The following is a 12,584-nucleotide window of genomic DNA, read 5'->3' on the forward strand; positions in this document are numbered from 1 at the left end:
GTGAATTGTGTGACATGGTTACTTATTAATTCAGTACATGCTCAGGTAAAGAACACCAGCTGGACACAACCTGTGACTTCACTGCTTCAAATACATAGTAGGAAACTGAAGAAGTGAAGAAATGATGTGTTGAGAATGATGAACAGACGATTCTAAAGTAACTGAGAAAGTCAAGAATGAAGACAGAATGTAATAAAAAACCGAGGGCAGCTCATATATTGAAAGTGGTGCTCAAATCAAATGATAATATGCATTTTGTTAACTTACTTTTCTTAAAATACATAACAAATTGCAAAAAAAAAACTTCTAAAAGTATATTTGGGGTTTAGTATATAACGCATATATAATATAACGCCCAAAATAACTTGGAAAAACATCTGGTTCCATTGACTTACATTAAGTAAAAAGCATGTTTTTCCTTCTCTTGTAAAGTTACCATTTTGGAGATACGAGGTTTTGTTCCAACAACAGCGATAAGATAGCAATGTCACAAGTAATGGTAAAATACTAGAAGTAGCAATAAAAAACACAAAACACTGAAAAACAAGAAATACAAGAGAATTTTAAAATGTTAATATTAAGAAGAGACCTAATGAAAAGTACGAGGCTTTTCCACAATTCAGTAGCAGCCATGGAGTCTCCCTTTCCCTCTAACTGGGGCCGTGGACTAGACAGAAGCGATTTATCAGAGGATCTTAACGTCCTGTGGACGTTTTCAGATCTGAAGCATGAGTGGAGCTTGGTTTTCTTGTCTCAGAGATGAGAACTTAAAGTACGCCATTAGCTTAAATTAGTTGACTTTATTTAAAGAAAAATATGCAAACTTACTGCAGTGACAAGACCAAGTAAAGTTACATAACAGGTTCAGGCTTAAATAACTGTACCTATGGCTTATAGTTACTTTAGAATTTTCAGTGCTCCACAGTAACTCCAACAGCCTAATAAAAAAAGCACTATTGTTTGATTTATGTTCTTCTTTATCAACTATCTAATTCATCCCGTAATTTTCAAGGTGACGCCACCGTTCCAACTCTGGAATGTTCGGTCTGATTAGGAACGGCATGTTTGTTTACAGCTTTTTGATCGGACGTAAAGTTTTTGTACAATTATCGTTAAATAACAAATTTTTGTTGGAAAATTTTTCATTGGAATGAAGGGGCCTGGTGGCAAAAGTTTACACACCCAACTTGAGTCATGTTTGCACCATTGCAACCACAAAGGAATATGCTAGTGGCCACCTGAGATACCATAGCAACCACCTGAGATACTGTAGCACCCATCATAAATACCATAGTACAAATCTGGAAACACTCCAGCTGTGCAGTCAGTGTTTTCTTCAGGGATGCACTTTGCTACTTATAAATGACTTATGCTGAGCTGGCTGTGCTCTGCTTTCCTGAATTCTGCTTGCATTAGTCAGATTAACCTGTATCAGACACTCTTCCTTTTGTGATGTGTTGGCCTCAGTTAAAACATTTCCATAATATAATATAGGGGCTGTACTGTATAGTAATGAATAACTGGCGGAGATGAGACTGGAATCACCTGTGTCAGAGTAGTCAAATAGCCAAATGCATATTTGCCTATTATCTATTAGCGTTCATGGCTCCAGACAGACAGATGACGATAACATGTAAAATGCAGGCAAATGTTACATGTAACATGAGTAGGCTACGACACATAACAACACACATTATCTCATCATCCTGGGTCGCAGGGGGTGCTGGAGCCAGCATTCATTGGGCAGAAGGAAAATTTGAAGTGCAATTATCTTCTACTGTGTACTGTAAGGGCAGTAAACACTGACCTAAAGACCAGGTTGCCAAACTGAACATGGAGGTTGCAGGTTCAATCCCCTTGGCTGATAGTCCATGACTGAAGTGCCCTTGAGCAAGGCACCTAACCCACAATTGCTCCCCGGGCGCCGTGGATAGGGCTGCCCACTGCTCCGGGCATGTGTGCTCACTGCCCCCTAGTGTGTGTGTTCACAAGTGTGTATGTGGTGTTTCACTTCACGGATGGGTTAAATGCGGAGGTCTAATTTACAAGTGTGCAAACACAGAGACAAATGGTTGTCAATCATTCATTCATTCAGTTCTTCCCTGGAGTTCAGAGAGTCTGAGAGATATGGTTTCTCTTCATAGTTGCAGTCATTAACTTGGCTGTGGCATCTTGAACGAGCTGCAGATGAGATAAACTAGATCGCGCAACATACATCAAACCACTCTGAATGACTGTTTACATCTTAACCACTGAATTATGCAGAAATTTGGGGGAAAATTGGTGGAATTCCCTTTAAAATCTCTCCTCAGTAAGTGATTTCAGACGTTTTGAACGGCAGTGTAAAATTCAGTCAGGAGAACACAGGATTGACCCATTCATTCAGTAATGTATCGTCTCTAATGGTACAACTTTAGAATAAGACTGCCCTTATAAAGTGTTCTTCTGGACCGGTTTGACCACCACTGAGCTTCTTGCTGTACAGCGCTGTGCAGTCCTCACCCTCAGATTCTTTTCCCACTTTGCACAATAATACTTCATACTAATAATGTTCGCTGTCCGGTGTCGACCGTAGGAGGATGGGTTCCCCTTCTGAGTCTTGGTTCCTCTCAAGGTTTCTTCCTCTTTTAGGGAGTTTTTCCTTGCCACCGTCGCCACTGGCTTGCTCATGAGGGCTTGGACCTGGATTTTCTTTTCTTTTCTTTTCTCTCTGTAATACTGATTGTTCTGTAAAGCTGCTTTGTGACAACATCTGTTGTAAAAAGCGCTGTATAAATAAATTTTGCTTGCTTGCTCGCTTATCGTACCTGGACTTCTTCGTCAGTCAGCATTAAAACTGTCAGCTTCATCAGATGTAACAGCTCACGTTCCCCCCATTAATAATGTGTCATAACTGTTTACTAATGATTTTTAAGATGTTTATGACCTAATGAATAACCATTCATAAACTCTTAAAATTGTAAACCATTTGTAAACAGCTTATAAGGGTAGGCATATTCTAAAGTCTTACCTCTTTGGTTGTTGGGTTATTGTAGAAGTGTGTAAGGGATTAGGTTCATATTAATAGCTTTATTTCTGCATACTTTTTTGAGTACCCAACGAAACTGAGAGAGCAAAGCCCATTCCTGAAAGAGTGCATGTTGTTGTTAGTTTCACAACCAACCCCCTCCCCCCGGGCCCTGGAGGTCACAGCTCAGCGAGGTCTTAGGGGACGTGCTCCAGCACAGCACCATCTGATTTCACTAATGAGCGTCTCTTTGTTGTTAATGTGACGTTCATTACAAAAGGGATAATGCACACTAAAATAGGGTTATATAAAATTACCCTTTAATCATCGACTACGCCACCCAAGGAATTTCACCTCGGGAAATAATTAGTAATTCTAGCCACAAGAAAAACTCAGGTTCCTTTGTCTAAGACAGAGACATGTTTTCCACAAGTCAGTTTTTTTTTTATGTTCAGAAAATACTTTTATTTCATGTCAACATTCATTTCAAAAACTCCAATAGCTATCTAAAACTATAAAAATACTTAGCTGCAGCTGTTAAATTAAATCAACACTTGTCTAAAAAAGCATGGAAAATGATCCCATATTAGGGACTGGAAACTAGAAAGTTAGCTACCACCGCAATTTATTGAAAAAGAAAAAGCATAGAGAGATTCCTAAACAAAAAAAAAACAAAACCAATTAGAGTCACAAGAAAACAGAATAACTAAATAAACAAACCCAAAACTGAAAACATACGCAAATAAACCACTCACATAAGAAAAATAAACTTAAACAGTAGGAAAAACGATACAAATAAGAGCTACAAGCCAAACCAAAATAAGGCCTGCGCTTCAAAGAAAATAAAGAATAATTAAACTAAAAAAAATACACAGATAAATAAAGAAATAATTAACTAAACTAAGCCCAATATATTAACAAAAATATAATCTAACGAATTTCGAAAAATAGAAACAAAAAACCCAACACAAGAGTCAGAAAAAATAAATAAATAACCTTAACACAAAAAAACCGGAAATCTCCAAAGGAGATAACCCGCGTCTGGGCAAAAAAAAAAAACAAAAAAAAAGTAAATAAACAACTACCCAAAAACAAATAAATAACCAAGGGAATAGCAAATTAACAACTAGTCTTCAAGTAGCACCTTAAAAAGATATACCGCTTCCCCAAAATATGGAGCAGAGGAGAAAAAAACGAAACCAAAAACATAAGAAAAACAGCAGCACCACAGAAGAAGGAGCAGCAGAGGGACATTAACCTCCCTTACCCGAGATTTACTCGGCCCACATCTGAAAGATACAAATATTAATTACACACTACTCTGGACCAGGATAAGCTAGCAATGAAAAATCTCAGGACATACCAATGATATGAAGCGACATCAATCAAAGAATAGGAGCAGCGGCTGCGGGACAATTCTAGCGGAATAATTAAAGAGTAAATACACTAGCTAAAACATTCTTAATAATAAATAAATGGACTATTCCTACCTGAGGTAAAGCCGTGAAACAGCAAAATAGTGGAGATGTAAGGCAACAGAGCAATGAAGAGGCAGAGTAAAAACTAAATGGAGGCCTTGGACCACAGCACCACACCAACACTGCAATCACTACCAAATAAATACAAAATCACCTCATTACTTCACACACTACAAACCCACACACCAATAAAAGAGAGAACACCACCCATGGTCCTACCTGACTTGAATAAAACATGCCAATTGTTGCAGTTGTGCCTCACTGCACCACGTCAAACCACGCAGCAACCCACGGGCCAAACCGACCGGAAGGTCAAATTCACCGGCAAAAAGAGGGGGGGAGGGGCAAGCAGGGCAGAGGACTCCCTAAGCCCTCCTTTTTATAGGGTCACAGTGACGTCCCAATATTAACCCATACCAGTAGTATTAAATGAGAATAAGTGAACAAGAACACCATCTGCCACATTCTGCCCCCATTTCTTTAAATCGGCGCCTGACGATTAGCCGCTAAACTGTTAGTTCCATGGCCTGAAGAGGGTAGACCCCTCACTAGGCACCACTCTTACTAAATTATTAGACCCTGTGCCCGGTGGACCCACAGATCTAGGAAGGTGGTGAATATTAGGGTGCTGTCCAGCTGTGGTACGTGTAGTACGCCGCGAAGCCAGCAAACTAAAAGGTTGTTCCCTTGAAGAGGACATGACTGGGAGGGAGCTAGTCACCCCTTGGTCCAACCTTGGTCCAGAAACCACATCTTCACCAACTAACCCCATCTCCACATTGAGGTTTGGTGCAGAGCCTATTGGTGACCCACTCGGGACTGCAGAGACAGCACAAGGAGGAGCCTTAGAAACCCACACACACAAGTCATCATCATCACCGACTGAATCGCCTTCCACTACCACTGGAGTGGGTGAAGGCCCACCCGATGGGGCAGGCAAGGGCACTGAGTGTACCCTGGCCTTTAGCATGCTTCTATGTACATGTCTTACCTGCTGCGGATGTTCCACCGATGCTATGGTATACACAGCCCCCTCCCCAGCTGGTGCCTTCAACACCCGATAGACAACAGAACTCCAAATGTCTTGAATTTTATGACGACCTCTCCAGCTATTATGCCTCAAGTACACCAACTGACCAACCTGCAGGGGTGCCTCACGCACCCTCTGATCATAACGTTCCTTTCGACGTCCAGCTGCTTGCAACAATCTGTCCTGGGCACCCTCAAAGGCAACTTTAAGGTGGGCCTGATGCTCTGACACCCAATCATGCACATCTCCATACACAGGCTCCGACACTCGACCGAGGAGAAAATCCACTGGGAGTCTAGCCTCCCTGCCAAACATTAAAAAGAAGGGTGATTCACCCGTACCCTGGTGAGGAGTGGTATTATAGCAAAAGAGAACTTGAGGTAAACAAGAAGGCCAATCCCGCTTCCTTGTGACAGGGAGGGTGCGCAACAGATTGTGAAGAGTCCTATTGAACCGCTCACACTGCCCATTCCCAGCAGGGTGATATGGGGTAGTCCGGGACTTCTCCACTCCATATAAACTACAAACCTGCTGGATTACAGAGTTCTCAAAACTCTTACCTTGGTCAGAGTGAATCCGACTGGGTATCCCGAATTTGTAAAACCATTCGGCTAAAAGAACCTGCCCCACTGTAGTGGCCCGCTGATCCCGAGTAGGGACTGCCACGGTGTACTTGCTGAACACATCAGTAAGTACCAACACATTCTCCAGACCATTTGCTGCCGGCTCTAAGATGGTAAAATCTATCGCCACAATTTCATTGGGTTTAGAAGCCAACAAATGCCCCATAAAACTATGTGGTCCTGACCCAGAATCCTTAGCCACTTGGCAGCGCTCACATTCTTGACACCACTGCTTCACATCTGAAGCCATTCCAGGCCAGTAACAGCGCTCCCTAACCAATTCCGAGGTCCGCTCTACACCCTGGTGGCCATGCTCCTGGTGTAAGGAGGTCAAAATATCCCCCTTGAGGGCTGCAGGCAGGAGAAGCTGCAAATTCTCCTCACCTCCCTCAGGACGGAACACCCGGCGGAACAATACCCCATCTTGTTCGACCAGACGATCCCACTGACGCAAAAGGGCCAACACTGGCCGAGAAAGCTGTCGTCTCTCTTCTGGAGTGGGTTGCCTTTGTTCCTTCCAGAAGTGCCAGAGGTCCCTCAATACAGGATCTGCCCCTTGAAGTTGGCAAAGGTCTGATGGAGAGGAGCCAGGGAACACTGAAACTAAGGACTGGATGACAGGCACTCTATCCAAACCTGATACCTGCTGCAAAGAGCCCGGGATGACAGTGCCTGGCAAGATCTGCTCCGTCCAATTAGACCCCGGAGCATACTGCCGCGAAAGAGCATCAGCATTCCGGTTACTCCGACCTGACCGATACTTAATTTCAAAGTTAAAAGCAGCGAGCTGAGCCGCCCAACGGTGCTCCATAGCCCCCAATTTTGCGGTTTGAAGATAACTCAAGGGGTTGTTATCCGTAAACACAACACAGCGATGACCCAACAAATACTCCCGAAATTTTTCGGTCATGGCCCACTTCAGAGCCAGAAATTCTAATTTCATGGAGCTATAATTAGTCATGTTGCGCTCTGTAGGACGAAGGCCACGGCTGGCATAGGCCACCGGCCTAAGGCGACCATCCTGTTCCTGGGAAAGGACTGCCCCTAAACCGCTGTAACTAGCATCCACCTCCAAAATAAAGGGACGTGAAAAGTCTGCATAAGCCAACACGGGGGCAGAAACCAATTTTGCCCTCAAGGCCTCAAAGCTTTGCTCACACTCAGGCGTCCAAGCCTCACCCACAGTTTGACCAGACCCCTTCTTGGACTTGGTGCCAGCCAGTTTTGCCACCAATCTATGGAGAGGGCCAGCCAACTGGGCAAAACCCTCCACAAAACGCCGATAATAGCTGGCGAATCCCAGGAAAGAGCGTAACTCTGACTCGGTTTGAGGCCGCCGCCACTGAGCCACGGCCTCAACCTTAGCAGGGTCAGTGGAAACCCCCTTGGCAGAAATAACATGCCCCAAATAACTAACCTCCTGCTGAAAGAAGGCACACTTCTCTAATTTAGCTTTTAATCCTTCCCTCTGGAGTCGGTCGAGAACAACCTCCAAACGCTGAATATGTTGAGAGACGGATGAGGAAAATACCACAATATCATCGAGGTACAAAAGCAATGACTGACACTGTTGGTCGCCAAACATCCTCTGCATGAGCCGTTGGAACGTGCTTGGGGCATTACAGAGACCAAAGGGCATACGATTCCACTCAAACAGACCAAAGGGAGTGCAGAAAGCTGTTTTGGGTTTATCCCTCTCAGGCACCGGGACCTGGTTATAGCCACTGGCCAAATCCAGAGTAGAAAACCACCGAGATCCGGACAAGGCATCCAGACTCTCCTCAATACGAGGCAGGGGGAAAGCATCCTTCCTAGTTTTACTATTCAGCTGGCGATAGTCCACGCACATACGCATACTCCCATCCTTCTTCTTTACCAGAACAATGGGAGATGCATATGGGCTACTGCTCTCCCGGATAATCTGAGCCTCAAGCAGCTGATTAATATGGGCTTTCACTACCTCATATTCTGATGGGGGAACCCGCCGATAACGCTGTCGCACTGGAACCTCATCCAGTAAAGGGATATCATGAGAGATGAGATTTGTGCAACCCAGGTCACTCTCATGAGCAGAAAACACTGTCTGAAACTTCTGTAGCAGAGACACAACCTCACTTCGTTCCTTCTCTGACAGCATAGACAAATCCAACGACTCAAGTTGTGTCTGTACAGAACTAGCAACCGCCTGTGAAGACGTAGTTGCAGTAGCAAACCTCTGTTCCTCAACCCCAGAAGGAAGGTTAATTACATAGGCAAGACTCAAAGAGCCTAACTGAACACAGGGATGCAGCAGCATCTCTGTGGTGCCTACATTGACCACAGGAACATAAACAGTACCTCTGACCACTGGCAGCAAACAAGGGGAAACCAGCAACCCTGCTGGTAACCCACTCTCAGGGGGTTCCAGCAATACCACCTCACCAGAGAAGTGCTCTGGACAAGTACTGGGCACCAGCTTCATAACACCACCTGGCACACGGATTGCACGGGCACCACGGACCCTGGCTTGGCCAGAAGGATTCCTGGAATTCTGAAAAACAGAGGAATGGCATTGTTGCAGTGCATCCAAGACTGGACCTGGGGCCTGAGACACTGAAGGCAAACTGAACATAGAAGAACCATACACCCCAAACAACTCCTGGTAGCAGCGACTGATAACATTCATGCCCAAAATACCAGGAGCTAACGAAGATGCCCCAGGTGGATCCTTAACCACCAAAATACCACACTGAGGGACAACTTTACCACACAAAACTACATCAAGCTCAAGATAGCCAATATAGGGGATATCAAGCCCATTGGCAGCTCGAAGACGCAGCCAGTGGCAAGACTGAAGACGATCAGGACCCCAAGACTGAAACTGCTCCAAAAATAAACTCTCTGTTATGGTGGACACCATGGACCCAGTATCCACCAAGCAAGTCACAGCTATCCCCCCAATAAAAACTGTAATATTAGGACAGAATGACATCAACCGGTGCACATTGTCCGCCTTTGAGCCCGAAAATGCCCCCTCTGAGCTTTGGCTCCGCAACTCAGTGGGCTTTAGTTTTCCTGCTGTGCAGCAGAAGGAAGTCTAGCCCTATTAAAACGAGCGCCAGATGGAATACTACTACGGGAGCTAACACGCTCCCCCTCACACTCCCTCGCCAAATGGCCAGGCTGTTGGCACCTATGACATACAACACGACCAGAAGGGGGTCGATTAAATCTGGACGATTGCTGCAAGGAAGTAAGGGCTTGAGTCAGCTGATCAATCTGACCTTGCTGCCGCTTCAGAAGTTCCTTCAGTTCCCCTAACTCAGATGCTCGAGGGGTTACTACTGGGGTTGGAGAGATCCCCTGCACACCATACTGCACCCCGTAAGCTGACGGCAAAGAAAAACTACGTCCCCTGGTTCCCCCGGGCAACCCCTCCCTCTCCCAGCGCATAGCCTCCCCTCGCACCTCCAACAAGGTAGCACCAGGGTGCCGACGAACAAACTGTTTAAGTTCCCGACGAAGGGAGACATCCAGCACATGCTCAATAAACTGGTCTCGGAGCAATACTCCGACATCAAGGGTGCCAGCAGGTGCCTGTTGTTCAACCTGCTCCATTAAAGCCATTAAAGCTAAGGAAAACTCCAATAATGTCTCGCCCTCCTGCTGCCGTCTAGAGAAGAAGGCCTGCTGGAGTGTGACATAAGATGAGGCACAACCATACAGCTCTTTTAAAATATCAAATATTATGGTGGGATCACTTCGCTCTGCACTACTCCGATACTTTATCTCTCTACGTGCTTCTCCCTCTAAATGATCAAAGATAAAATATGCTTGGTCAAGAACTGACAGATGTCGAGCCCGCATACATGCCTGTATTTCCTCTATCCATTCAATTACGCTGATGCCGGACTTACCAGCAAACATAGGGCACTTCCTATCCCTAGGAACGACAACCAGTCGTTCAGTAGCAACAGGGCTAGCAACTGCAGAAGGCTCATTAACTAGAGAAGCTGGTAAGCTGACACCTGCCACCAAGGCACCCTTCTCCTGAAGGAGACGCTGGTTATCAGCCTGAAGTTGTGCTACAAGCTCCCGAAGCTGTTGAATTTCCTCGGCCATAACTAACAAAGTGCTTACTCCAAACTACCAGAGGTAGAAGAAAAACTAACCCCACCCACCAAAATATTCAAATCCTTATCTGTGGTGCTGCTGCTTTTTCTCCACCTATACTCAAAAGAAAAAAGAAAAGGAAGAGAATATATTAATAAAAATACAGAGCAACAACAACAAAAATGGAACCACAAGTCTCTGTCAACACAACAAATCCTGCCGACTACGCCAGATTGTGACGTTCATTACAAAAGGGATAATGCACACTAAAATAGGGTTATATAAAATTACCCTTTAATCATCGACTACGCCACCCAAGGAATTTCACCTCGGGAAATAATTAGTAATTCTAGCCACAAGAAAAACTCAGGTTCCTTTGTCTAAGACAGAGACATGTTTTCCACAAGTCAGTTTTTTTTTTATGTTCAGAAAATACTTTTATTTCATGTCAACATTCATTTCAAAAACTCCAATAGCTATCTAAAACTATAAAAATACTTAGCTGCAGCTGTTAAATTAAATCAACACTTGTCTAAAAAAGCATGGAAAATGATCCCATATTAGGGACTGGAAACTAGAAAGTTAGCTACCACCGCAATTTATTGAAAAAGAAAAAGCATAGAGAGATTCCTAAACAAAAAAAAAACAAAACCAATTAGAGTCACAAGAAAACAGAATAACTAAATAAACAAACCCAAAACTGAAAACATACGCAAATAAACCACTCACATAAGAAAAATAAACTTAAACAGTAGGAAAAACGATACAAATAAGAGCTACAAGCCAAACCAAAATAAGGCCTGCGCTTCAAAGAAAATAAAGAATAATTAAACTAAAAAAAATACACAGATAAATAAAGAAATAATTAACTAAACTAAGCCCAAAATATTAACAAAAATATAATCTAACGAATTTCGAAAAATAGAAACAAAAAACCCAACACAAGAGTCAGAAAAAATAAATAAATAACCTTAACACAAAAAAAACGGAAATCTCCAAAGGAGATAACCCGCGTCTGGGCAAAAAAAAAAAACAAAAAAAAAGTAAATAAACAACTACCCAAAAACAAATAAATAACCAAGGGAATAGCAAATTAACAACTAGTCTTCAAGTAGCACCTTAAAAAGATATACCGCTTCCCCAAAATATGGAGCAGAGGAGAAAAAAACGAAACCAAAAACATAAGAAAAACAGCAGCACCACAGAAGAAGGAGCAGCAGAGGGACATTAACCTCCCTTACCCGAGATTTACTCGGCCCACATCTGAAAGATACAAATATTAATTACACACTACTCTGGACCAGGATAAGCTAGCAATGAAAAATCTCAGGACATACCAATGATATGAAGCGACATCAATCAAAGAATAGGAGCAGCGGCTGCGGGACAATTCTAGCGGAATAATTAAAGAGTAAATACACTAGCTAAAACATTCTTAATAATAAATAAATGGACTATTCCTACCTGAGGTAAAGCCGTGAAACAGCAAAATAGTGGAGATGTAAGGCAACAGAGCAATGAAGAGGCAGAGTAAAAACTAAATGGAGGCCTTGGACCACAGCACCACACCAACACTGCAATCACTACCAAATAAATACAAAATCACCTCATTACTTCACACACTACAAACCCACACACCAATAAAAGAGAGAACACCACCCATGGTCCTACCTGACTTGAATAAAACATGCCAATTGTTGCAGTTGTGCCTCACTGCACCACGTCAAACCACGCAGCAACCCACGGGCCAAACCGACCGGAAGGTCAAATTCACCGGCAAAAAGAGGGGGGGAGGGGCAAGCAGGGCAGAGGACTCCCTAAGCCCTCCTTTTTATAGGGTCACAGTGACGTCCCAATATTAACCCATACCAGTAGTATTAAATGAGAATAAGTGAACAAGAACACCATCTGCCACATTAAGGAGAGCTAGTTAGTGAAATGGAGAGGTGGATGATGCTTAGAATGGGTATCTGTAGACGATGGAAGCTCATAGCACTGAGCTAAGCAGGTGTCCTTACCTTAGAGCAAACACACACACACACACACACACACACACACACGTCAGTATCAACAGTGTGTTAATGTGCTAACTGCTGGGAATGAGGGTGGCTCAGGGAGAATGGAAAGATCAGTGGAGAGATCAGTGAGTGTCAGTGTGTGCTGTGTGTGTGATCCATGTATTCATACTGCTTTGAATATTTGTGTGTCACAGGTATTTGAATATGTATGTGTTTGGGCCTGTCATGGAGTCATTTAGCTGTGTGTGTGAGATTCATGTAGTTAGCATTTAAAATCTCTGTTTACACTGTATACTGTATTCAGTCTGAGGTCATATCTTGTTTCTTGTTCAGTTG

Source organism: Pygocentrus nattereri, chromosome 25, assembly GCF_015220715.1.
Source record: "Pygocentrus nattereri isolate fPygNat1 chromosome 25, fPygNat1.pri, whole genome shotgun sequence".
NCBI classification, from domain to species: Eukaryota; Metazoa; Chordata; class Actinopteri; order Characiformes; family Serrasalmidae; genus Pygocentrus; species Pygocentrus nattereri.